A 27,222-nucleotide genomic window follows, 5' to 3' on the forward strand; every position below is an offset into this window, starting at 1 on the left:
AGGGCCAGTTCACACTTGGGGTGCTTTGGTGGGTAGTGTTTCTGCTCTTTGCTGATAGCCGGTATTCAGCAAAGCACTGCGGTAAATCCTTGCAGTGCCTATGATGTGCGTATATCGCAAAAGTGCACTGCGTGCAACATTTCGCTGGCAGTTAGAACGCCATTCTCATTCTCTGGAATGAGACCGAAAAACGCAATCACTGCAACATGGAACCGCAATTGCTTAGTAGAAATGCAATCACGCTCCATAGGCGATTGCGATTTGCCTTTTGCGATCCCAGTGTTGAACCAGGCCTAAGGGGGACCAGCTGGATCCCAATTATTTATCAGGTGGTCGTTGTGTTCCCCGACTTTGCACTTGAGAGTGTAAGAGTGGTACCCCTTAAGACCACCTATCCCCCTCTATCCTCTCCAAAACGCCATCACCTATTTCTCTCTCACTCCCATCCCCTAACCTGCCCTAATAGAGTCTACCTTACCATGGTGGGCCGGCTTACAATCCTATTGGCCAAAATGTGATTTAGTTTTAGCCAACTGGATTAGCCAAAGGACTCTGTTAAAAAAAGACTATAATAAACAATCTTAGATGGAGATTAACTAATTAGGGCCCTTTTTTATTAAGCACGTTTTGATTTAAAAATTGTATTGTTTACATTTTGCCAATAGCAACAGCACGGCGATGAACATGTAAATTGCATTGCCGGTTTTTGCTAGTGCAATTGGTATTTTCCAGAATTACAATTGTTGGCCTGCATCTCTTTGCTGATAGCCGGTATTCAGTAAAGCACTGCGGTAAATCCTTGCAGTGCCTATGATGTGCGTATATCGCAAAAGTGCACTGCGTGCAACATTTTTCTGGCAGTTAGAATGCCATTCTCATTCTCTGGAATGAGACCAAAAAACGCAATCACTGCAACATGGAGCCACAATTGCTTAGTAGAAATGCAATCACACTCCATAGGCGATTGCGATTTGCCTTTTGCGATCCCAGTGTTGAACCAGGCCTAAGGGGGACCAGCTGATTCCCAATTATTTATCAGGTGGTCGTTGTGTTCCCCGACTTTGCACTTGAGAGTGTAAGAGTGGTACCCCTTAAGACCACCTATCCCCCTCTTCCCTCTCCAAAATGCCATCACCTATTTCTCTCTCACTCCCAACCCTTAACCTGCCCTAATAGAGTCTACCTTACCATGGTGGGCCGGCTTACAATCCTATTGGCCAAAATGTGATTTAGTTTTAGCCAACTGGATTAGCCAAAGGACTCTGTTAAAAAAAGAATATAATAAACTATCTTAGATGGAGATGAACTAATTAGGGCCCTTTTTTATTAAGCACGTTTTGATTTAAAAATTGTATTGTTCACATTTTGCCAATAGCAACAGCACGGCAATGAACATGTAAATTGCATTGCCGGGTTTTTGCTAGTGCAATTGGTATTTTCCAGAATTACAATTGTTGGCCTGCATCTTTTTTTGTTTTGTTTGCGCTTCTATGCTTTGTACCTTTTTGGTGAGGATTGGTATGGCTATGGGGAGGAGGAGGTCATTAATAGTATTTGGGGGTGTATTTAAATCATTTTAAATACACCCCTGAGTTCTACTCTGCTGGTTGCAACAATTTGTAATCACCAATCAAGTTCTCTTAAGGGCCAGTTCACACTTGGGGTGCTTTGGTGGGGAGTGTTTCTGCTCTTTGCTGATAGCCGGTATTCAGCAAAGCACTGCAGTAAATCCTTGCAGTGCCTGTGATGTGCGTATATCGCAAAAGTGCACTGCGTGCAACATTTCGCTGGCAGTTAGAACGCCATTCTCATTCTCTGGAACGAGACCGAAAAATTCAATCACTGCAACATGGAGCCACAATTGCTTAGTAGAAATGCAATCACACTCCATAGGCGATTGCGATTTGACTTTTGCGATCCCAGTGTTGAACCAGGCCTAAGGGGGACCAGCTGGATCCCAATTATTTATCAGGTGGTCGTTGTGTTCCCCGACTTTGCACTTGAGGGTGTAAGAGTGGTACCCCTTAAGACCACCTACCCCCCCTCTTCCCTCTCCAAAACGCCATCCCCTATTCCTCTCTCACTCCCATCCCCTAACCCGCCCTAATAGAGTCTACCTTACCATGGTGGGCCGGCTTACAATCCTATTGGCCAAAATGTGATTTAGTTTTAGCCAACTGGATTAGCCAAAGGACTCTGTTAAAAAAAGAATATAATAAACTATCTTAGATGGAGATTAACTAATTAGGGCCCTTTTTTATTAAGCACGTTTTGATTTAAAAATTGTATTGTTCACATTTTGCCAATAGCAACAGCACGGCGATGAACATGTAAATTGCATTGCCGGGTTTTTGCTAGTGCAATTGGTATTTTCCAGAATTACAATTGTTGGCCTGCATTTTTTTTTGTTTTGTTTGCGCTTCTATGCTTTGTACCTTTTTGGTGAGGATTGGTATGGCTATGGGGAGGAGGAGGCCATTAATAGAATTTGGGGGTGTATTTAAATCATATTAAATACACCCCTGAGTTCTACTCTGCAGGTTGCAACAATTTGTAATCACCAATCAAGGTTTCTTAAGGGCCAGTTCACACTTGGGGTGCTTTGGTGGGGAGTGTTTCTGCTCTTTGCTGATAGCCGGTATTCAGTAAAGCACTGCGGTAAATCCTTGCAGTGCCTGTGATGTGCGTATATCGCAAAAGTGCACTGCGTGCAACATTTTGCTGGCAGTTAGAACGCCATTCTCATTCTCTGGAATGAGACCGAAAAACGCAATCACTACAACATGGAACCACAATTGCTTAGTAGAAATGCAATCACACTCCATAGGCAATTGCGATTTGCCTTTTGCGATCCCAGTGTTGAACCAGGCCTAAGGGGGACCAGCTGGATCCCAATTATTTATCAGGTGGTCGTTGTGTTCCCCGACTTTGCACTTGAGAGTGTAAGAGTGGTACCCCTTAAGACCACCTATCCCCCCCTTCCCTCTCCAAAATGCCATCACCTATTTCTCTCTCACTCACATCCCCTAACCTGCCCTAATAGAGTCTACCTTACCATGGTGGGCCGGCTTACAATCCTATTGGCCAAAATGTGATTTAGTTTTAGCCAACTGGATTAGCCAAAGGACTCTGTTAAAAAAAGACTATAATAAACAATCTTAGATGGAGATGAACTAATTAGGGCCCTTTTTTATTAAGCACGTTTTGATTTAAAAATTGTATTGTTCACATTTTGCCAATAGCAACAGCACGGCGATGAACATGTAAATTGCATTGCCGGGTTTTTGCTAGTGCAATTGGTATTTTCCAGAATTACAATTGTTGGCCTGCATCTTTTTTTGTTTTGTTTGCGCTTCTATGCTTTGAACCTTTTTGGTGAGGATTGGTATGGCTATGGGGAGGAGGAGGCCATTAATAGAATTTGGGGGTGTATTTAAATCATTTTAAATACACCCCTGAGTTCTACTCTGCAGGTTGCAACAATTTGTAATCACCAATCAAGTTCTCTTAAGGGCCAGTTCACACTTGGGGTGCTTTGGTGGGTAGTGTTTCTGCTCTTTGCTGATAGCCGGTATTCAGCAAAGCACTGCGGTAAATCCTTGCAGTGCCTATGATGTGCGTATATCGCAAAAGTGCACTGCGTGCAACATTTCGCTGGCAGTTAGAACGCCATTCTCATTCTCTGGAATGAGACCGAAAAACGCAATCACTGCAACATGGAACCACAATTGCTTAGTAGAAATGCAATCACGCTCCATAGGCGATTGCGATTTGCCTTTTGCGATCCCAGTGTTGAACCAGGCCTAAGGGGGACCAGCTGGATCCCAATTATTTATCAGGTGGTCGTTGTGTTCCCCGACTTTGCACTTGAGAGTGTAAGAGTGGTACCCCTTAAGACCACCTATCCCCCTCTATCCTCTCCAAAACGCCATCACCTATTTCTCTCTCACTCCCATCCCCTAACCTGCCCTAATAGAGTCTACCTTACCATGGTGGGCCGGCTTACAATCCTATTGGCCAAAATGTGATTTAGTTTTAGCCAACTGGATTAGCCAAAGGACTCTGTTAAAAAAAGACTATAATAAACAATCTTAGATGGAGATTAACTAATTAGGGCCCTTTTTTATTAAGCACGTTTTGATTTAAAAATTGTATTGTTTACATTTTGCCAATAGCAACAGCACGGCGATGAACATGTAAATTGCATTGCCGGTTTTTGCTAGTGCAATTGGTATTTTCCAGAATTACAATTGTTGGCCTGCATCTCTTTGCTGATAGCCGGTATTCAGTAAAGCACTGCGGTAAATCCTTGCAGTGCCTGTGATGTGCGTATATCGCAAAAGTGCACTGCGTGCAACATTTTGCTGGCAGTTAGAATGCCATTCTCATTCTCTGGAATGAGACCAAAAAACGCAATCACTGCAACATGGAGCCACAATTGCTTAGTAGAAATGCAATCACACTCCATAGGCGATTGCGATTTGCCTTTTGCGATCCCAGTGTTGAACCAGGCCTAAGGGGGACCAGCTGAATCCCAATTATTTATCAGGTGGTCGTTGTGTTCCCTGACTTTGCACTTGAGAGTGTAAGAGTGGTACCCCTTAAGACCACCTATCCCCCTCTTCCCTCTCCAAAATGCCATCACCTATTTCTCTCTCACTCCCAACCCTTAACCTGCCCTAATAGAGTCTACCTTACCATGGTGGGCCGGCTTACAATCCTATTGGCCAAAATGTGATTTAGTTTTAGCCAACTGGATTAGCCAAAGGACTCTGTTAAAAAAAGAATATAATAAACTATCTTAGATGGAGATGAACTAATTAGGGCCCTTTTTTATTAAGCACGTTTTGATTTAAAAATTGTATTGTTCACATTTTGCCAATAGCAACAGCACGGCAATGAACATGTAAATTGCATTGCCGGGTTTTTGCTAGTGCAATTGGTATTTTCCAGAATTACAATTGTTGGCCTGCATCTTTTTTTGTTTTGTTTGCGCTTCTATGCTTTGTACCTTTTTGGTGAGGATTGGTATGGCTATGGGGAGGAGGAGGTCATTAATAGTATTTGGGGGTGTATTTAAATCATTTTAAATACACCCCTGAGTTCTACTCTGCTGGTTGCAACAATTTGTAATCACCAATCAAGTTCTCTTAAGGGCCAGTTCACACTTGGGGTGCTTTGGTGGGGAGTGTTTCTGCTCTTTGCTGATAGCCGGTATTCAGCAAAGCACTGCAGTAAATCCTTGCAGTGCCTGTGATGTGCGTATATCGCAAAAGTGCACTGCGTGCAACATTTCGCTGGCAGTTAGAACGCCATTCTCATTCTCTGGAATGAGACAGAAAAACGCAATCACTACAACATGGAACCACAATTGCTTAGTAGAAATGCAATCACACTCCATAGGCAATTGCGATTTGCCTTTTGCGATCCCAGTGTTGAACCAGGCCTAAGGGGGACCAGCTGGATCCCAATTATTTATCAGGTGGTCGTTGTGTTCCCCGACTTTGCACTTGAGAGTGTAAGAGTGGTACCCCTTAAGACCACCTATCCCCCTCTTCCCTCTCCAAAATGCCATCACCTATTTCTCTCTCACTCACATCCCCTAACCTGCCCTAATAGAGTCTACCTTACCATGGTGGGCCGGCTTACAATCCTATTGGCCAAAATGTGATTTAGTTTTAGCCAACTGGATTAGCCAAAGGACTCTGTTAAAAAAAGACTATAATAAACAATCTTAGATGGAGATGAACTAATTAGGGCCCTTTTTTATTAAGCACGTTTTGATTTAAAAATTGTATTGTTCACATTTTGCCAATAGCAACAGCACGGCGATGAACATGTAAATTGCATTGCCGGGTTTTTGATAGTGCAATTGGTATTTTCCAGAATTACAATTGTTGGCCTGCATCTTTTTTTGTTTTGTTTGCGCTTCTATGCTTTTAACCTTTTTGGTGAGGATTGGTATGGCTATGGGGAGGAGGAGGCCATTAATAGAATTTGGGGGTGTATTTAAATCATTTTAAATACACCCCTGAGTTCTACTCTGCAGGTTGCAACAATTTGTAATCACCAATCAAGTTCTCTTAAGGGCCAGTTCACACTTGGGGTGCTTTGGTGGGTAGTGTTTCTGCTCTTTGCTGATAGCCGGTATTCAGCAAAGCACTGCGGTAAATCCTTGCAGTGCCTATGATGTGCGTATATCGCAAAAGTGCACTGCGTGCAACATTTCGCTGGCAGTTAGAACGCCATTCTCATTCTCTGGAATGAGACCGAAAAACGCAATCACTGCAACATGGAACCACAATTGCTTAGTAGAAATGCAATCACGCTCCATAGGCGATTGCGATTTGCCTTTTGCGATCCCAGTGTTGAACCAGGCCTAAGGGGGACCAGCTGGATCCCAATTATTTATCAGGTGGTCGTTGTGTTCCCCGACTTTGCACTTGAGAGTGTAAGAGTGGTACCCCTTAAGACCACCTATCCCCCTCTATCCTCTCCAAAACGCCATCACCTATTTCTCTCTCACTCCCATCCCCTAACCTGCCCTAATAGAGTCTACCTTACCATGGTGGGCCGGCTTACAATCCTATTGGCCAAAATGTGATTTAGTTTTAGCCAACTGGATTAGCCAAAGGACTCTGTTAAAAAAAGACTATAATAAACAATCTTAGATGGAGATTAACTAATTAGGGCCCTTTTTTATTAAGCACGTTTTGATTTAAAAATTGTATTGTTTACATTTTGCCAATAGCAACAGCACGGCGATGAACATGTAAATTGCATTGCCGGTTTTTGCTAGTGCAATTGGTATTTTCCAGAATTACAATTGTTGGCCTGCATCTCTTTGCTGATAGCCGGTATTCAGTAAAGCACTGCGGTAAATCCTTGCAGTGCCTGTGATGTGCGTATATCGCAAAAGTGCACTGCGTGCAACATTTTTCTGGCAGTTAGAATGCCATTCTCATTCTCTGGAATGAGACCAAAAAACGCAATCACTGCAACATGGAGCCACAATTGCTTAGTAGAAATGCAATCACACTCCATAGGCGATTGCGATTTGCCTTTTGCGATCCCAGTGTTGAACCAGGCCTAAGGGGGACCAGCTGAATCCCAATTATTTATCAGGTGGTCGTTGTGTTCCCCGACTTTGCACTTGAGAGTGTAAGAGTGGTACCCCTTAAGACCACCTATCCCCCTCTTCCCTCTCCAAAATGCCATCACCTATTTCTCTCTCACTCCCAACCCTTAACCTGCCCTAATAGAGTCTACCTTACCATGGTGGGCCGGCTTACAATCCTATTGGCCAAAATGTGATTTAGTTTTAGCCAACTGGATTAGCCAAAGGACTCTGTTAAAAAAAGAATATAATAAACTATCTTAGATGGAGATGAACTAATTAGGGCCCTTTTTTATTAAGCACGTTTTGATTTAAAAATTGTATTGTTCACATTTTGCCAATAGCAACAGCACGGCAATGAACATGTAAATTGCATTGCCGGGTTTTTGCTAGTGCAATTGGTATTTTCCAGAATTACAATTGTTGGCCTGCATCTCTTTGCTGATAGCCGGTATTCAGTAAAGCACTGCGGTAAATCCTTGCAGTGCCTGTGATGTGCGTATATCGCAAAAGTGCACTGCGTGCAACATTTTTCTGGCAGTTAGAATGCCATTCTCATTCTCTGGAATGAGACCAAAAAACGCAATCACTGCAACATGGAGCCACAATTGCTTAGTAGAAATGCAATCACACTCCATAGGCGATTGCGATTTGCCTTTTGCGATCCCAGTGTTGAACCAGGCCTAAGGGGGACCAGCTGGATCCCAATTATTTATCAGGTGGTCGTTGTGTTCCCTGACTTTGCACTTGAGGGTGTAAGAGTGGTACCCCTTAAGACCACCTACCCCCCTCTTCCCTCTCCAAAACGCCATCCCCTATTCCTCTCTCACTCCCATCCCCTAACCTGCCCTAATAGAGTCTACCTTACCATGGTGGGCCGGCTTACAATCCTATTGGCCAAAATGTGATTTAGTTTTAGCCAACTGGATTAGCCAAAGGACTCTGTTAAAAAAAGAATATAATAAACTATCTTAGATGGAGATTAACTAATTAGGGCCCTTTTTTTATTAAGCACGTTTTGATTTAAAAATTGTATTGTTCACATTTTGCCAATAGCAACAGCACGGCGATGAACATGTAAATTGCATTGCCGGGTTTTTGCTAGTGCAATTGGTATTTTCCAGAATTACAATTGTTGGCCTGCATTTTTTTTGTTTTGTTTGCGCTTCTATGCTTTGTACCTTTTTGGTGAGGATTGGTATGGCTATGGGGAGGAGGAGGCCATTAATAGAATTTGGGGGTGTATTTAAATCATATTAAATACACCCCTGAGTTCTACTCTGCAGGTTGCAACAATTTGTAATCACCAATCAAGGTTTCTTAAGGGCCAGTTCACACTTGGGGTGCTTTGGTGGGGAGTGTTTCTGCTCTTTGCTGATAGCCGGTATTCAGTAAAGCACTGCGGTAAATCCTTGCAGTGCCTGTGATGTGCGTATATCGCAAAAGTGCACTGCGTGCAACATTTTGCTGGCAGTTAGAACGCCATTCTCATTCTCTGGAATGAGACCGAAAAACGCAATCACTACAACATGGAACCACAATTGCTTAGTAGAAATGCAATCACACTCCATAGGCAATTGCGATTTGCCTTTTGCGATCCCAGTGTTGAACCAGGCCTAAGGGGGACCAGCTGGATCCCAATTATTTATCAGGTGGTCGTTGTGTTCCCCGACTTTGCACTTGAGAGTGTAAGAGTGGTACCCCTTAAGACCACCTATCCCCCTCTTCCCTCTCCAAAATGCCATCACCTATTTCTCTCTCACTCACATCCCCTAACCTGCCCTAATAGAGTCTACCTTACCATGGTGGGCCGGCTTACAATCCTATTGGCCAAAATGTGATTTAGTTTAGCCAACTGGATTAGCCAAAGGACTCTGTTAAAAAAAGACTATAATAAACAATCTTAGATGGAGGTGAACTAATTAGGGCCCTTTTTTATTAAGCACGTTTTGATTTAAAAATTGTATTGTTCACATTTTGCCAATAGCAACAGCACGGCGATGAACATGTAAATTGCATTGCCGGGTTTTTGCTAGTGCAATTGGTATTTTCCAGAATTACAATTGTTGGCCTGCATCTTTTTTTTGTTTTGTTTGCGCTTCTATGCTTTGTACCTTTTTGGTGAGGATTGGTATGGCTATGGGGAGGAGGAGGCCATTAATAGTATTTGGGCAGGGGCGTAGCAATAGGGGGTGCAGCGGTAGCGACCGCATCGGGGCCCTTGGGCCAAAGGGGCCCCGGAGGGCCCTCCCTCAACTACAGTATTAGCACTCTATTTGTCCTGTGCTCATAATAATCACTTTTATAGGTGCTATGGATAGCAGTAATCATTAACAAGCTGCTCCCCATCCCCTTCTTTCACCTCTGACACTGTAGTAGCCATTGGCAAGTTTTGGTGTGCCGTATCAGTTGTTATGTATAGAGTGCTAGGGGGCCCCATTGTAAAACTTGCATCGGGGCCCACAGCTCCTTAGCTACGCCACTGTATTTGGGGTTGTATTTAAATCATTTTAAATACATCCCTGAGTTCTACTCTGCAGGTTGCAACAATTTGTAATCACCAATCAAGTTCTCTTAAGGGCCAGTTCACACTTGGGGTGCTTTGGTGGGGAGTGTTTCTGCTCTTTGCTGATAGCCGGTATTCAGTAAAGCACTGCGGTAAATCCTTGCAGTGCCTGTGATGTGCGTATATCGCAAAAGTGCACTGCGTGCAACATTTTGCTGGCAGTTAGAATGCCATTCTCATTCTCTGGAATGAGACCAAAAAACGCAATCACTGCAACATGGAGCCACAATTGCTTAGTAGAAATGCAATCACACTCCATAGGCGATTGCGATTTGCCTTTTGCGATCCCAGTGTTGAACCAGGCCTAAGGGGGACCAGCTGAATCCCAATTATTTATCAGGTGGTCATTGTGTTCCCCGACTTTGCACTTGAGAGTGTAAGAGTGGTACCCCTTAAGACCACCTACCCCCCTCTTCCCTCTCCAAAACGCCATCCCCTATTCCTCTCTCACTCCCATCCCCTAACCTGCCCTAATAGAGTCTACCTTACCATGGTGGGCCGGCTTACAATCCTATTGGCCAAAATGTGATTTAGTTTTAGCCAACTGGATTAGCCAAAGGACTCTGTTAAAAAAAGAATATAATAAACTATCTTAGATGGAGATTAACTAATTAGGGCCCTTTTTTATTAAGCACGTTTTGATTTAAAAATTGTATTGTTCACATTTTGCCAATAGCAACAGCACGGCAATGAACATGTAAATTGCATTGCCGGGTTTTTGCTAGTGCAATTGGTATTTTCCAGAATTACAATTGTTGGCCTGCATCTTTTTTTGTTTTGTTTGCGCTTCTATGCTTTGTACCTTTTTGGTGAGGATTGGTATGGCTATGGGGAGGAGGAGGTCATTAATAGTATTTGGGGGTGTATTTAAATCATTTTAAATACACCCCTGAGTTCTACTCTGCTGGTTGCAACAATTTGTAATCACCAATCAAGTTCTCTTAAGGGCCAGTTCACACTTGGGGTGCTTTGGTGGGGAGTGTTTCTGCTCTTTGCTGATAGCCGGTATTCAGCAAAGCACTGCAGTAAATCCTTGCAGTGCCTGTGATGTGCGTATATCGCAAAAGTGCACTGCGTGCAACATTTCGCTGGCAGTTAGAACGCCATTCTCATTCTCTGGAATGAGACAGAAAAACGCAATCACTACAACATGGAACCACAATTGCTTAGTAGAAATGCAATCACACTCCATAGGCAATTGCGATTTGCCTTTTGCGATCCCAGTGTTGAACCAGGCCTAAGGGGGACCAGCTGGATCCCAATTATTTATCAGGTGGTCGTTGTGTTCCCCGACTTTGCACTTGAGAGTGTAAGAGTGGTACCCCTTAAGACCACCTATCCCCCTCTTCCCTCTCCAAAATGCCATCACCTATTTCTCTCTCACTCACATCCCCTAACCTGCCCTAATAGAGTCTACCTTACCATGGTGGGCCGGCTTACAATCCTATTGGCCAAAATGTGATTTAGTTTTAGCCAACTGGATTAGCCAAAGGACTCTGTTAAAAAAAGACTATAATAAACAATCTTAGATGGAGATGAACTAATTAGGGCCCTTTTTTATTAAGCACGTTTTGATTTAAAAATTGTATTGTTCACATTTTGCCAATAGCAACAGCACGGCGATGAACATGTAAATTGCATTGCCGGGTTTTTGATAGTGCAATTGGTATTTTCCAGAATTACAATTGTTGGCCTGCATCTTTTTTTGTTTTGTTTGCGCTTCTATGCTTTTAACCTTTTTGGTGAGGATTGGTATGGCTATGGGGAGGAGGAGGCCATTAATAGAATTTGGGGGTGTATTTAAATCATTTTAAATACACCCCTGAGTTCTACTCTGCAGGTTGCAACAATTTGTAATCACCAATCAAGTTCTCTTAAGGGCCAGTTCACACTTGGGGTGCTTTGGTGGGTAGTGTTTCTGCTCTTTGCTGATAGCCGGTATTCAGCAAAGCACTGCGGTAAATCCTTGCAGTGCCTATGATGTGCGTATATCGCAAAAGTGCACTGCGTGCAACATTTCGCTGGCAGTTAGAACGCCATTCTCATTCTCTGGAATGAGACCGAAAAACGCAATCACTGCAACATGGAACCACAATTGCTTAGTAGAAATGCAATCACGCTCCATAGGCGATTGCGATTTGCCTTTTGCGATCCCAGTGTTGAACCAGGCCTAAGGGGGACCAGCTGGATCCCAATTATTTATCAGGTGGTCGTTGTGTTCCCCGACTTTGCACTTGAGAGTGTAAGAGTGGTACCCCTTAAGACCACCTATCCCCCTCTATCCTCTCCAAAACGCCATCACCTATTTCTCTCTCACTCCCATCCCCTAACCTGCCCTAATAGAGTCTACCTTACCATGGTGGGCCGGCTTACAATCCTATTGGCCAAAATGTGATTTAGTTTTAGCCAACTGGATTAGCCAAAGGACTCTGTTAAAAAAAGACTATAATAAACAATCTTAGATGGAGATTAACTAATTAGGGCCCTTTTTTATTAAGCACGTTTTGATTTAAAAATTGTATTGTTTACATTTTGCCAATAGCAACAGCACGGCGATGAACATGTAAATTGCATTGCCGGTTTTTGCTAGTGCAATTGGTATTTTCCAGAATTACAATTGTTGGCCTGCATCTCTTTGCTGATAGCCGGTATTCAGTAAAGCACTGCGGTAAATCCTTGCAGTGCCTGTGATGTGCGTATATCGCAAAAGTGCACTGCGTGCAACATTTTTCTGGCAGTTAGAATGCCATTCTCATTCTCTGGAATGAGACCAAAAAACGCAATCACTGCAACATGGAGCCACAATTGCTTAGTAGAAATGCAATCACACTCCATAGGCGATTGCGATTTGCCTTTTGCGATCCCAGTGTTGAACCAGGCCTAAGGGGGACCAGCTGAATCCCAATTATTTATCAGGTGGTCGTTGTGTTCCCCGACTTTGCACTTGAGAGTGTAAGAGTGGTACCCCTTAAGACCACCTATCCCCCTCTTCCCTCTCCAAAATGCCATCACCTATTTCTCTCTCACTCCCAACCCTTAACCTGCCCTAATAGAGTCTACCTTACCATGGTGGGCCGGCTTACAATCCTATTGGCCAAAATGTGATTTAGTTTTAGCCAACTGGATTAGCCAAAGGACTCTGTTAAAAAAAGAATATAATAAACTATCTTAGATGGAGATGAACTAATTAGGGCCCTTTTTTATTAAGCACGTTTTGATTTAAAAATTGTATTGTTCACATTTTGCCAATAGCAACAGCACGGCAATGAACATGTAAATTGCATTGCCGGGTTTTTGCTAGTGCAATTGGTATTTTCCAGAATTACAATTGTTGGCCTGCATCTCTTTGCTGATAGCCGGTATTCAGTAAAGCACTGCGGTAAATCCTTGCAGTGCCTGTGATGTGCGTATATCGCAAAAGTGCACTGCGTGCAACATTTTTCTGGCAGTTAGAATGCCATTCTCATTCTCTGGAATGAGACCAAAAAACGCAATCACTGCAACATGGAGCCACAATTGCTTAGTAGAAATGCAATCACACTCCATAGGCGATTGCGATTTGCCTTTTGCGATCCCAGTGTTGAACCAGGCCTAAGGGGGACCAGCTGGATCCCAATTATTTATCAGGTGGTCGTTGTGTTCCCTGACTTTGCACTTGAGGGTGTAAGAGTGGTACCCCTTAAGACCACCTACCCCCCTCTTCCCTCTCCAAAACGCCATCCCCTATTCCTCTCTCACTCCCATCCCCTAACCTGCCCTAATAGAGTCTACCTTACCATGGTGGGCCGGCTTACAATCCTATTGGCCAAAATGTGATTTAGTTTTAGCCAACTGGATTAGCCAAAGGACTCTGTTAAAAAAAGAATATAATAAACTATCTTAGATGGAGATTAACTAATTAGGGCCCTTTTTTTATTAAGCACGTTTTGATTTAAAAATTGTATTGTTCACATTTTGCCAATAGCAACAGCACGGCGATGAACATGTAAATTGCATTGCCGGGTTTTTGCTAGTGCAATTGGTATTTTCCAGAATTACAATTGTTGGCCTGCATTTTTTTTGTTTTGTTTGCGCTTCTATGCTTTGTACCTTTTTGGTGAGGATTGGTATGGCTATGGGGAGGAGGAGGCCATTAATAGAATTTGGGGGTGTATTTAAATCATATTAAATACACCCCTGAGTTCTACTCTGCAGGTTGCAACAATTTGTAATCACCAATCAAGGTTTCTTAAGGGCCAGTTCACACTTGGGGTGCTTTGGTGGGGAGTGTTTCTGCTCTTTGCTGATAGCCGGTATTCAGTAAAGCACTGCGGTAAATCCTTGCAGTGCCTGTGATGTGCGTATATCGCAAAAGTGCACTGCGTGCAACATTTTGCTGGCAGTTAGAACGCCATTCTCATTCTCTGGAATGAGACCGAAAAACGCAATCACTACAACATGGAACCACAATTGCTTAGTAGAAATGCAATCACACTCCATAGGCAATTGCGATTTGCCTTTTGCGATCCCAGTGTTGAACCAGGCCTAAGGGGGACCAGCTGGATCCCAATTATTTATCAGGTGGTCGTTGTGTTCCCCGACTTTGCACTTGAGAGTGTAAGAGTGGTACCCCTTAAGACCACCTATCCCCCTCTTCCCTCTCCAAAATGCCATCACCTATTTCTCTCTCACTCACATCCCCTAACCTGCCCTAATAGAGTCTACCTTACCATGGTGGGCCGGCTTACAATCCTATTGGCCAAAATGTGATTTAGTTTAGCCAACTGGATTAGCCAAAGGACTCTGTTAAAAAAAGACTATAATAAACAATCTTAGATGGAGGTGAACTAATTAGGGCCCTTTTTTATTAAGCACGTTTTGATTTAAAAATTGTATTGTTCACATTTTGCCAATAGCAACAGCACGGCGATGAACATGTAAATTGCATTGCCGGGTTTTTGCTAGTGCAATTGGTATTTTCCAGAATTACAATTGTTGGCCTGCATCTTTTTTTTGTTTTGTTTGCGCTTCTATGCTTTGTACCTTTTTGGTGAGGATTGGTATGGCTATGGGGAGGAGGAGGCCATTAATAGTATTTGGGCAGGGGCGTAGCAATAGGGGGTGCAGCGGTAGCGACCGCATCGGGGCCCTTGGGCCAAAGGGGCCCCGGAGGGCCCTCCCTCAACTACAGTATTAGCACTCTATTTGTCCTGTGCTCATAATAATCACTTTTATAGGTGCTATGGATAGCAGTAATCATTAACAAGCTGCTCCCCATCCCCTTCTTTCACCTCTGACACTGTAGTAGCCATTGGCAAGTTTTGGTGTGCCGTATCAGTTGTTATGTATAGAGTGCTAGGGGGCCCCATTGTAAAACTTGCATCGGGGCCCACAGCTCCTTAGCTACGCCACTGTATTTGGGGTTGTATTTAAATCATTTTAAATACATCCCTGAGTTCTACTCTGCAGGTTGCAACAATTTGTAATCACCAATCAAGTTCTCTTAAGGGCCAGTTCACACTTGGGGTGCTTTGGTGGGGAGTGTTTCTGCTCTTTGCTGATAGCCGGTATTCAGTAAAGCACTGCGGTAAATCCTTGCAGTGCCTGTGATGTGCGTATATCGCAAAAGTGCACTGCGTGCAACATTTTGCTGGCAGTTAGAATGCCATTCTCATTCTCTGGAATGAGACCAAAAAACGCAATCACTGCAACATGGAGCCACAATTGCTTAGTAGAAATGCAATCACACTCCATAGGCGATTGCGATTTGCCTTTTGCGATCCCAGTGTTGAACCAGGCCTAAGGGGGACCAGCTGAATCCCAATTATTTATCAGGTGGTCATTGTGTTCCCCGACTTTGCACTTGAGAGTGTAAGAGTGGTACCCCTTAAGACCACCTACCCCCCTCTTCCCTCTCCAAAACGCCATCCCCTATTCCTCTCTCACTCCCATCCCCTAACCTGCCCTAATAGAGTCTACCTTACCATGGTGGGCCGGCTTACAATCCTATTGGCCAAAATGTGATTTAGTTTTAGCCAACTGGATTAGCCAAAGGACTCTGTTAAAAAAAGAATATAATAAACTATCTTAGATGGAGATTAACTAATTAGGGCCCTTTTTTATTAAGCACGTTTTGATTTAAAAATTGTATTGTTCACATTTTGCCAATAGCAACAGCACGGCAATGAACATGTAAATTGCATTGCCGGGTTTTTGCTAGTGCAATTGGTATTTTCCAGAATTACAATTGTTGGCCTGCATCTTTTTTTGTTTTGTTTGCGCTTCTATGCTTTGTACCTTTTTGGTGAGGATTGGTATGGCTATGGGGAGGAGGAGGTCATTAATAGTATTTGGGGGTGTATTTAAATCATTTTAAATACACCCCTGAGTTCTACTCTGCTGGTTGCAACAATTTGTAATCACCAATCAAGTTCTCTTAAGGGCCAGTTCACACTTGGGGTGCTTTGGTGGGGAGTGTTTCTGCTCTTTGCTGATAGCCGGTATTCAGCAAAGCACTGCAGTAAATCCTTGCAGTGCCTGTGATGTGCGTATATCGCAAAAGTGCACTGCGTGCAACATTTCGCTGGCAGTTAGAACGCCATTCTCATTCTCTGGAATGAGACCGAAAAATTCAATCACTGCAACATGGAGCCACAATTGCTTAGTAGAAATGCAATCACACTCCATAGGCGATTGCGATTTGCCTTTTGCGATCCCAGTGTTGAACCAGGCCTAAGGGGGACCAGCTGGATCCCAATTATTTATCAGGTGGTCGTTGTGTTACCTGACTTTGCACTTGAGGGTGTAAGAGTGGTACCCCTTAAGACCACCTATCCCCCTCTTCCCTCTCCAAAACGCCATCCCCTATTCCTCTCTCACTCCCATCCCCTAACCTGCCCTAATAGAGTCTACCTTACCATGGTGGGCCGGCTTACAATCCTATTGGCCAAAATGTGATTTAGTTTTAGCCAACTGGATTAGCCAAAGGACTCTGTTAAAAAAAGAATATAATAAACTATCTTAGATGGAGATTAACTAATTAGGGCCCTTTTTTATTAAGCACGTTTTGATTTAAAAATGGTATTGTTCACATTTTGCCAATAGCAACAGCACGGCGATGAACATGTAAATTGCATTGCCGGGTTTTTGCTAGTGCAATTGGTATTTTCCAGAATTACAATTGTTGGCCTGCATTTTTTTTGTTTTGTTTGCGCTTCTATGCTTTGTACCTTTTTGGTGAGGATTGGTATGGCTATGGGGAGGAGGAGGCCATTAATAGAATTTGGGGGTGTATTTAAATCATATTAAATACACCCCTGAGTTCCACTCTGCAGGTTGCAACAATTTGTAATCACCAATCAAGTTCTCTTAAGGGCCAGTTCACACTTGGGGTGCTTTGGTGGGGAGTGTTTCTGCTCTTTGCTGATATCCGGTATTTAGCAAAGCACTGCAGTAAATCCTTGCAGTGCCTGTGATGTGCGTATATCGCAAAAGTGCACTGCGTGCAACATTTCGCTGGCAGTTAGAATGCCATTCTCATTCTCTGAAATGAGACCGAAAAACGCAATCACTGCAACATGGAGCCACAATTGCTTAGTAGAAATGCAATCACACTCCATAGGCGATTGTGATTTGCCTTTTGCGATCCCAGTGTTGAACCAGGCCTAAGGGGGACCAGCTGGATCCCAATTATTTATCAGGTGGTCGTTGTGTTCCCCGACTTTGCACTTGAGGGTGTAAGAGTGGTACCCCTTAAGACCACCTACCCCCCTCTTCTCTCTCCAAAACGCCATCCCCTATTCCTCTCTCACTCCCATCCCCTAACCCGCCCTAATAGAGTCTACCTTACCATGGTGGGCCGGCTTACAATCCTATTGGCCAAAATGTGATTTAGTTTTAGCCAACTGGATTAGCCAAAGGACTCTGTTAAAAAAAGAATATAATAAACTATCTTAGATGGAGATTAACTAATTAGGGCCCTTTTTTATTAAGCACGTTTTGATTTAAAAATTGTATTGTTCACATTTTGCCAATAGCAACAGCACGGCGATGAACATGTAAATTGCATTGCCGGGTTTTTGCTAGTGCAATTGGTATTTTCCAGAATTACAATTGTTGGCCTGCATCTTTTTTTGTTTTGTTTGCGCTTCTATGCTTTGTACCTTTTTGGTGAGGATTGGTATGGCTATGGGGAGGAGGAGGCCATTAATAGAATTTGGGGGTGTATTTAAATCATTTTAAATACACCCCTGAGTTCTACTCTGCAGGTTGCAACAATTTGTAATCACCAATCAAGTTCTCTTAAGGGCCAGTTCACACTTGGGGTGCTTTGGTGGGTAGTGTTTCTGCTCTTTGCTTATAGCCGGTATTCAGCAAAGCACTGCGGTAAATCCTTGCAGTGCCTGTGATGTGCGTATATCGCAAAAGTGCACTGCGTGCAACATTTCGCTGGCAGTTAGAACGCCATTCTCATTCTCTGGAATGAGACCGAAAAACGCAATCACTGCAACATTGAGCCACAATTGCTTAGTAGAAATGCAATCACACTCCATAGGCGATTGCGATTTGCCTTTTGCGATCCCAGTGTTGAACCAGGCCTAAGGGGGACCAGCTGGATCCCAATTATTTATTAGGTGGTCGTTGTGTTCCCCGACTTTGCACTTGAGGGTGTAAGAGTGGTACCCCTTAAGACCACCTACCCCCCTCTTCCCTCTCCAAAACGCCATCCCCTATTTCTCTCTCACTCCCATCGCCTAACCCGCCCTAATAGAGTCTACCTTACCATGGTGGGCCGGCTTACAATCCTATTGGCCAAAATGTGATTTAGTTTTAGCCAACTGGATTAGCCAAAGGACTCTGTTAAAAAAAGAATATAATAAACTATCTTAGATGGAGATTAACTAATTAGGGCCCTTTTTTATTAAGCACGTTTTGATTTAAGAATTGTATCGTTCACATTTTGCCAATAGCAACAGCACGGCGATGAACATGTAAATTGCATTGCCGGGTTTGGGCTAATACAATTGGTATTTTCCAGAATTACAATTGTTGGCCTGCATCTTTTTTTGTTTTGTTTGCGCTTCTATGCTTTGTACCTTTTTGGTGAGGATTGGTATGGCTATGGGGAGGAGGAGGCCATTAATAGAATTTGGGGGTGTATTTAAATCGTTTTAAATACACCCCTGAGTTCTACTCTGCAGGTTGCAACAATTTGTAATCACCAATCAAGTTCTCTTAAGGGCCAGTTCACACTTGGGGTGCTTTGGTGGGGAGTGTTTCTGCTCTTTGCTGATAGCCAGTATTCAGCAAAGCACTGCGGTAAATCCTTGCAGTGCCTGTGATGTGCGTATATCGCAAAAGTGCACTGCGTGCAACATTTTGCTGGCCGTTAGAACTCCATTCTCATTCTCTGGAATGAGACCGAAAAACGCGATCACTGCAATATGGAACCACAATTGCTTAGTAGAAATGCAATCACGCTCCATAGGCGATTGCGATTTGCCTTTTGCAAACCCAGTGTTGAACAAGGCCTAAGGGGGACCAGCTGGATCCCAATTATTTATCAGGTGGTCGTTGTGTTCCCCGACTTTGCACTTGAGAGTGTAAGAGTGGTACCCCTTAAGACCACCTATCCCCCTCTATCTTCTCCAAAACGCCATCCCCTATTGCTCTCTCACTCACATCCCCTAACCCGCCCTAATAGAGTCTACCTTACCATGGTGAGCCGGCTTACAATCCTATTGGCCAAAATGTGATTTAGTTTTAGCCAACTGGATTAGCCAAAGGACTCTGTTAAAAAAAGACTATAATAAACAATCTTAGATGGAGATGAACTAATTAGGGCCCTTTTTTATTAAGCACGTTTTGATTTAAAAATTGTATTGTTCACATTTTGCCAATAGCAACAGCACGGCGATGAACATCTAAATTGCATTGCCGGGTTTTTGCTAGTGCAATTGGTATTTTCCAGAATTACAATTGTTGGCCTGCATCTTTTTTTGTTTTGTTTGCGCTTCTATCCTTTTACCTTTATGGTAAGGATTGGTATGGCTATGGGGAGGAGGAGGCCATTAATAGTATTTGGGGGTGTATTTAAATCATTTTAAATACACCCCTGAGTTCTACTCTAAAGGTTGCAACAATTTGTAATCACCAATCAAGTTCTCTTAAGGGCCAGTTCACACTTGGGGTGCTTTGGTGGGGAGTGTTGCTGCTCTTTGCTGATATCCGGTATTTAGCAAAGCACTGCAGTAAATCCTTGCAGTGCCTGTGATGTGCGTATATCGCAAAAGTGCACTGCGTGCAACATTTCGCTGGCAGTTAGAATGCCATTCTCATTCTCTGAAATGAGACCGAAAAACGCAATCACTGCAACATGGAGCCACAATTGCTTAGTAGAAATGCAATCACACTCCATAGGCGATTGCGATTTGCCTTTTGCAAACCCAGTGTTGAACCAGGCCTAAGGGGGACCAGCTGGATCCCAATTATTTATCAGGTGGTCGTTGTGTTCCCCGACTTTGCGCTTGAGGGTGTAAGAGTGGTACCCCTTAGGACCACCTATCCCCCTCTTCCCTCTCCAAAACGCCATCCCCTATTTCTCTCTCACTCCCATCCCCTAACCCGCCCTAATAGAGTCTACCTTACCATGGTGGGCCGGCTTACAATCCTATTGGCCAAAATGTGATTTAGTTTTAGCCAACTGGATTAGCCAAAGGACTCTGTTAAAAAAAGAATATAATAAACTATCTTAGATGGAGATTAACTAATTAGGGCCCTTTTTTATTAAGCACGGTTCGATTTAAGAATTGTATCGTTCACATTTTGCCAATAGCAACAGCACGGCGATGAACATGTAAATTGCATTGCCGGGTTTTTGCTAGTGCAATTGGTATTCTCCAGAATTACAATTGTTGGCCTGCATCTTTTTTTGTTTTGTTTGCGCTTCTATGCTTTGTACCTTTTTGGTGAGGATTGGTATGGCTATGGGGAGGAGGAGGCCATTAATAGAATTTGGGGGTGTATTTAAATCATTTTAAATACACCCCTGAGTTCTACTCTGCAGGTTGCAACAATTTGTAATCACCAATCAAGTTCTCTTAAGGGCCAGTTCACACTTGGGGTGCTTTGGTGGGGAGTGTTTCTGCTCTTTGCTGATAGCCGGTATTCAGAAAAGCACTGCGGTAAATCCTTGCAGTGCCTGTGATGTGCGTATATCGCAAAAGTGCACTGCGTGCAACATTTTGCTGGCAGTTAGAACTCCATTCTCATTCTCTGGAATGAGACCGAAAAACGTGATCACTGCAATATGGAACCACAATTGCTTAGTAGAAATGCAATCACGCTCCATAGGCGATTGCGATTTGCCTTTTGCAAACCCAGTGTTGAACCAGGCCTAAGGGGGACCAGCTGGATCCCAATTATTTATCAGGTGGTCGTTGTGTTCCCCGACTTTGCACTTGAGGGTGTAAGAGTGGTACCCTTTAAGACCACCTACCCCCCTCTATCTTCTCCAAAACGCCATCCCCTATTTCTCTCTCACTCCCATCCCCTAACCCGCCCTAATAGAGTCTACCTTACCATGGTGGGCCGGCTTACAATCCTATTGGCCAAAATGTGATTTACTTTTAGCCAACTGGATTAGCCAAAGGACTCTGTTAAAAAAAGACTATAATAAACAATCTTAGATGGAGATGAACTAATTAGGGCCCTTTTTTATTAAGCAAGTTTTGATTTAAAAATTGTATTGTTCACATTTTGCCAATAGCAACAGCATGGCGATGAACATGTAAATTGCATTGCCGGGTTTTTGCTAGTGCAATTGGTATTTTCCAGAATTACAATTGTTGGCCTGCATCTTTTTTTTGTTTTGTTTGCGCTTCTATGCTTTGTACCTTTTTGGTGAGGATTGGTATGGCTATGGGGAGGAGGAGGCCATTAATAGTATTTGGGGGTGTATTTAAATCATTTTAAATACACCCCTGAGTTCTACTCTGCAGGTTGCAACAATTTGTAATCACCAATCAAGTTCTCTTAAGGGCTAGTTCACACTTGGGGTGCTTTGGTGGGGAGTGTTTCTGCTCTTTGCTGATAGCCGGTATTCAGCAAAGCACTGCGGTAAATCCTTGCAGTGCCTGTGATGTGCGTATATCGCAAAAGTGCACTGCGTGCAACATTTTGCTGGCAGTTAGAACGCCATTCTCATTCTCTGGAATGAGACCGAAAAACGCAATCAATGCAACATGGAGCCACAATTGCTTAGTAGAAATGCAATCACACTCCATAGGCGATTGCGATTTGCCTTTTGCGATCCCAGTGTTGAACCAGGCCTAAGGGGGACCAGCTGGATCCCAATTATTTATCAGGTGGTCGTTGTGTTCCCCGACTTTGCACTTGAGGGTGTAAGAGTGGTACCCCTTAAGACCACCTACCCCCCTCTTCCCTCTCCAAAACGCCATCCCCTATTCCTCTCTCACTCCCATCCCCTAACCCGCCCTAATAGAGTCTACCTTACCATGGTGGGCCGGCTTACAATCCTATTGGCCAAAATGTGATCTAGTTTTAGCCAACTGGATTAGCCAAAGGACTCTGTTAAAAAAAGAATATAATAAATTATCTTAGATGGAGATTAACTAATTAGGGCCCTTTTTTATTAAGCATGTTTTGATTTAAAAATTGTATTGTTCACATTTTGCCAATAGCAACAGCACGTCGATGAACATGTAAATTGCATTGCCGGGTTTTTGCTAGTGCAATTGGTATTTTCCAGAATTACAATTGTTGGCCTGCATCTTTTTTTGTTTTGTTTGCGCTTCTATGCTTTGAACCTTTTTGGTGAGGATTGGTTAAAGTGACTCTAACAAAAATTACAATGTTTTTTCTACCATCCTACAAGTTCATAAACCTATTCTAATGTGTTGTGGCTTACTGCAGCACTTTATACTATGACAGTCTCTGTAATAAATCAATGTATCTTTCCCCTGTCAGACTTGTCGGCCTGTGTCTGGAAGGCTGCCAACTCTTCCGTGCAGATCTGTTCCTCTATGCACACTCCAGTGTGTGTGTTATTTACATAAGCCAGCAGCTTCTCTGCTATCTTATCAGTGATAGAAGAGAGCTGGATAAAAATCCTAGGCTGTGAAAGGAGCTGGAAGGTCACATACTGAGGAATTAACCACATAGGCAGAGCTGTCTGCAGGAAGCCTGTCACTTCAGTGGGTGAGAGCTGAAGGGGTCAGAAGGTAAACACACACAAGTGATCTCTAGAGATTCAGAAGTAAGGCTGTATACAGCCTGCTTGTGTATGGATGTATTTTCTATGTGTGGACATACTGTATATCAACCTACTTCCTGTTTTGGTGGCCATTTTGTTTGTTTATAAACAAACTTTTTAAAACTGTTTTTAACTACTTTTAATGTGGCGGGGAGCGGCGAAATTGTGACAGAGGGTATAGGAGATGTCCCCTAACGCACTGGTATGTTTACTTTTGTGCGATTTTAACAATACAGATTCTCTTTAAGGCTATTGGGAGTAGGAGGCCATTAATAGAATTTGAGGGTGTATTTAAATCATTTTAAATACACCCCTGAGTTCTACTCTGCAGGTTGCAACAATTTGTAATCACCAATCAAGTTCTCTTAAGGGCCAGTTCACACTTGGGGTGCTTTGGTGGGTAGTGTTTCTGCTCTTTGCTGATAGCCGGTATTCAGCAAAGCACTGCGGTAAATCCTTGCAGTGCCTGTGATGTGCGTATATCGCAAAAGTGCACTGCGTGCAACATTTTGCTGGCGGTTAGAACGCCATTCTCATTCTCTGGAATGAGACCAAAAAACGCAATCACTGCAACATGGAGCCACAATTGCTTAGTAGAAATGCAATCACACTCCATAGGCGATTGCGATTTGCCTTTTGTGATCCCAGTGTTGAACCAGGCCTAAGGGGGACCAGCTGGATCCCAATTATTTATCAGGTGGTCGTTGTGTTCCCCGACTTTGCACTTGAGGGTGTTAGAGTGGTACCCCTTAAGACCACCTACCCCCCTCTTCCCTCTCCAAAACGCCATCCCCTATTCCTCTCTCACTCCCATCCCCTAACCCGCCCTAATAGAGTCTACCTTACCATGGTGGGCCGGCTTACAATCCTATTGGCCAAAATGTGATTTAGTTTTAGCCTACTGGATTAGTCAAAGGACTATGTTAAAAAAAGAATATAATAAACAATCTTAGATGGAGATTAACCAATTAGGGCCCTTTTTTATTAAGCACGTTTTGATTTAAAAATTGTAATGTTTACATTTTGCCAATAGCAACAGCACGGCGATGAACATGTAAATTGCATTGCCGGGTTTTTGCTAGTGCAATTGGTATTTTCCAGAATTACAATTGTTGGCCTGCATCTTTTTTTGTTTTGTTTGCGCTTCTATGCTTTGTACCTTTTTGGTGAGGATTGGTATGGCTATGGGGAGGAGGAGGCCATTAATAGAAGTTGGGGGTGTATTTAAATCATTTTAAATACACCCCTGAGTTCTACTCTGCAGGTTGCAACAATTTGTAATCACCAATCAAGTTCTCTTAAGGGCCAGTTCACACTTGGGGTGCTTTAGTGGGGAGTGTTTCTGCTCTTTGCTGATAGCCGGTATTCAGCAAAGCACTGCAGTAAATCCTTGCAGTGCCTGTGATGTGCGTATATCGCAAAAGTGCACTGCGTGCAACATTTTGCTGGCAGTTAGAACGCCATTCTCATTCTCTGGAGTGAGACCGAAAAATGCAATCAATGCAACATGGAGCCACAATTGCTTAGTAGAAATGCAATCACGCTCCATAGGCGATTGCGATTTGCCTTTTGCGATCCCAGTGTTGAACCAGGCCTAAGGGGGACCAGCTGGATCCCAATTATTTATCAGGTGGTCGTTGTGTTCCCCGACTTTGCACTTGAGGGTGTAAGAGTGGTACCCCTTAAGACCACCTACCCCCCTCTTCCCTCTCCAAAACGCCATCCCCTATTCCTCTCTCACTCCCATCCCCTAACCCGCCCTAATAGAGTCTACCTTACCATGGTGGGCCGGCTTACAATCCTATTGGCCAAAATGTGATTTAGTTTTAGCCAACTGAATTATCCAAAGGACTCTGTTAAAAAAAGAATATAATAAACTATCTTAGATGGAGATGAACTAATTAGGGCCCTTTTTTATTAAGCACGTTTTGATTTAAAAATAATATTGTTCGAATTTTGCCAATAGCATCAGCACGGCGATGAACATGTAAATTGCATTGCCGGGATTTTGCTAGTGCAATTGGTATTTTCCAGAATTACAATTGTTGGCCTGCATCTTTTTTTGTTTTGTTTGTGCTTCTATGCTTTGTACCTTTTTGGTGAGGATTGGTAAGGCTATGGGGAGTAGGAGGCCATTAATAGAATTTGAGGGTGTATTTAAATCATTTTAAATACACCCCTGAGTTCTACTCTGCAGGTTGCAACAATTTGTAATCACCAATCAAGTTCTCTTAAGGGCCAGTTCACACTTGGGGTGCTTTGGTGGGTAGTGTTTCTGCTAATTGCTGATAGCCGGTATTCAGCAAAGCACTGCGGTAAATCCTTGCAGTGCCTGTGATGTGCGTATATCGCAAAAGTGCACTGCGTGCAACAATTTGCTGGCGTTTAGAACGCCATTCTCATTCTCTGGAATGAGACCAAAAAACGCAATCACTGCAACATGGAGCCACAATTGCTTAGTAGAAATGCAATCACACTCCATAGGCGATTGCGATTTGCCTTTTGCGATCCCAGTGTTGAACCAGGCCTAAGGGGGACCAGCTGGATCCCAATTATTTATCAGGTGGTCGTTGTGTTCCCCGACTTTGCACTTGAGAGTGTAAGAGTGGTACCCCTTAAGACCACCTATACCCCTCTTCCCTCTCCAAAATGCCATCCGCTATTTCTCTCTCACTCCCATCCCCTAAACTGCCCTAGCAGAGTCTACCTTACCATATTGGGCCGGCGTACAATCCTATTGGCCAAAATGTGATTTAGTTTTAGCCAACTGGATTAGCCAAAGGACTCTGTTAAAAAAAGACTATAATAAACAATCTTAGATGGAGATTAACTAATTAGAGCCCTTTTTTATTAAGCACGTTTTGATTTAAAAATAGTATTGTTCACATTTTGCCAATAGCAACAGCACGGCGATGAACATGTAAATTGCATTGCCGGGTTTTTGCTAGTGCAATTGGTATTTTCCAGAATTACAATTGTTGGCCTGCATCTTTTTTTGTTTTGTTTGCGCTTCTATGCTTTGTACCTTTTTGGTGAGGATTGGTATGGCTATGGGGAGGAGGAGGCCATTAATAGAAGTTGGGGGTGTATTTAAATCATTTTAAATACACCCCTGAGTTCTACTCTGCAGGTTGCAACAATTTGTAATCACCAATCAAGTTCTCTTAAGGGCCAGTTCACACTTGGGGTGCTTTGGTGGGGAGTGTTTCTGCTCTTTGCTGATAGCCGGTATTCAGCAAAGCACTGCAGTAAATCCTTGCAGTGCCTGTGATGTGCGTATATCGCAAAAGGGCACTGCGTGCAACATTTTGCTGGCAGTTAGAACGCCATTCTCATTCTCTGGAATGAGACTGAAAAACGCAATCAATGCAACATGGAGCCACAATTGCTTAGTAGAAATGCAATCACACTCCATAGGCGATTGCGATTTGCCTTTTGCGATCCCAGTGTTGAACTAGGCCTAAGGGGGACCAGCTGGATCCCAATTATTTATCAGGTGGTCGTTGTGTTCCCCGACTTTGCTCTTGAGGGTGTAAGAGTGGTACCCCTTACGACCACCTATCCCGCTCTTCCCTCTCCAAAACGCCATCCCCTATTCCTCTCTCACTCCCATCCCCTAACCCGCCCTAATAGAGTCTACCTTACCATGGTGGGCCGGCTTACAATCCTATTGGCCAAAATGTGATTTAGTTTTAGCCAACTGGATTAGCCAAAGGACTCTGTTAAAAAAAGAATATAATAAACTATCTTAGATGGAGATTAACTAATTATGGCCCTTTTTTATTAAGCACGTTTTGATTTAAAAATTGTATTGTTCACATTTTGCCAATAGCAACAGCACGGCGATGAACATGTAAATTGCATTGCCGGGTTTTTGCTAGTGCAATTGGTATTTTCCAGAATTACAATTGTTGGCCTGCATCTTTTTTTGTTTTGTTTGCGCTTCTACGCTTTGTACCTTTTTGGTGAGGATTGGTATGGCAATGGGCAGAAGGAGGCCATTATTAGTATTTGGGGGTGTATTTAAATCATTTTAAATACACCCCTGAGTTCTACTCTGCAGGTTGCAACAATTTGTAATCACCAATCAAGTTCTCTTAAGGGCCAGTTCACACTTGGGGTCCTTTGGTGGGGAGTGTTTCTGCTCTTTGCTGATAGCCGGTATTCAGCAAAGCACTGCGGTAAATCCTTGCAGTGCCTGTGATGTGCGTATATCGCAAAAGTGCACTGCGTGCAACATTTTGCTGGCAGTTAGAACTCCATTCTCATTCTCTGGAATGAGACCGA

This window comes from Hyperolius riggenbachi, chromosome 9 (genome assembly GCF_040937935.1).
Source record: "Hyperolius riggenbachi isolate aHypRig1 chromosome 9, aHypRig1.pri, whole genome shotgun sequence".
In the NCBI taxonomy this organism is placed as follows: Eukaryota; Metazoa; Chordata; class Amphibia; order Anura; family Hyperoliidae; genus Hyperolius; species Hyperolius riggenbachi.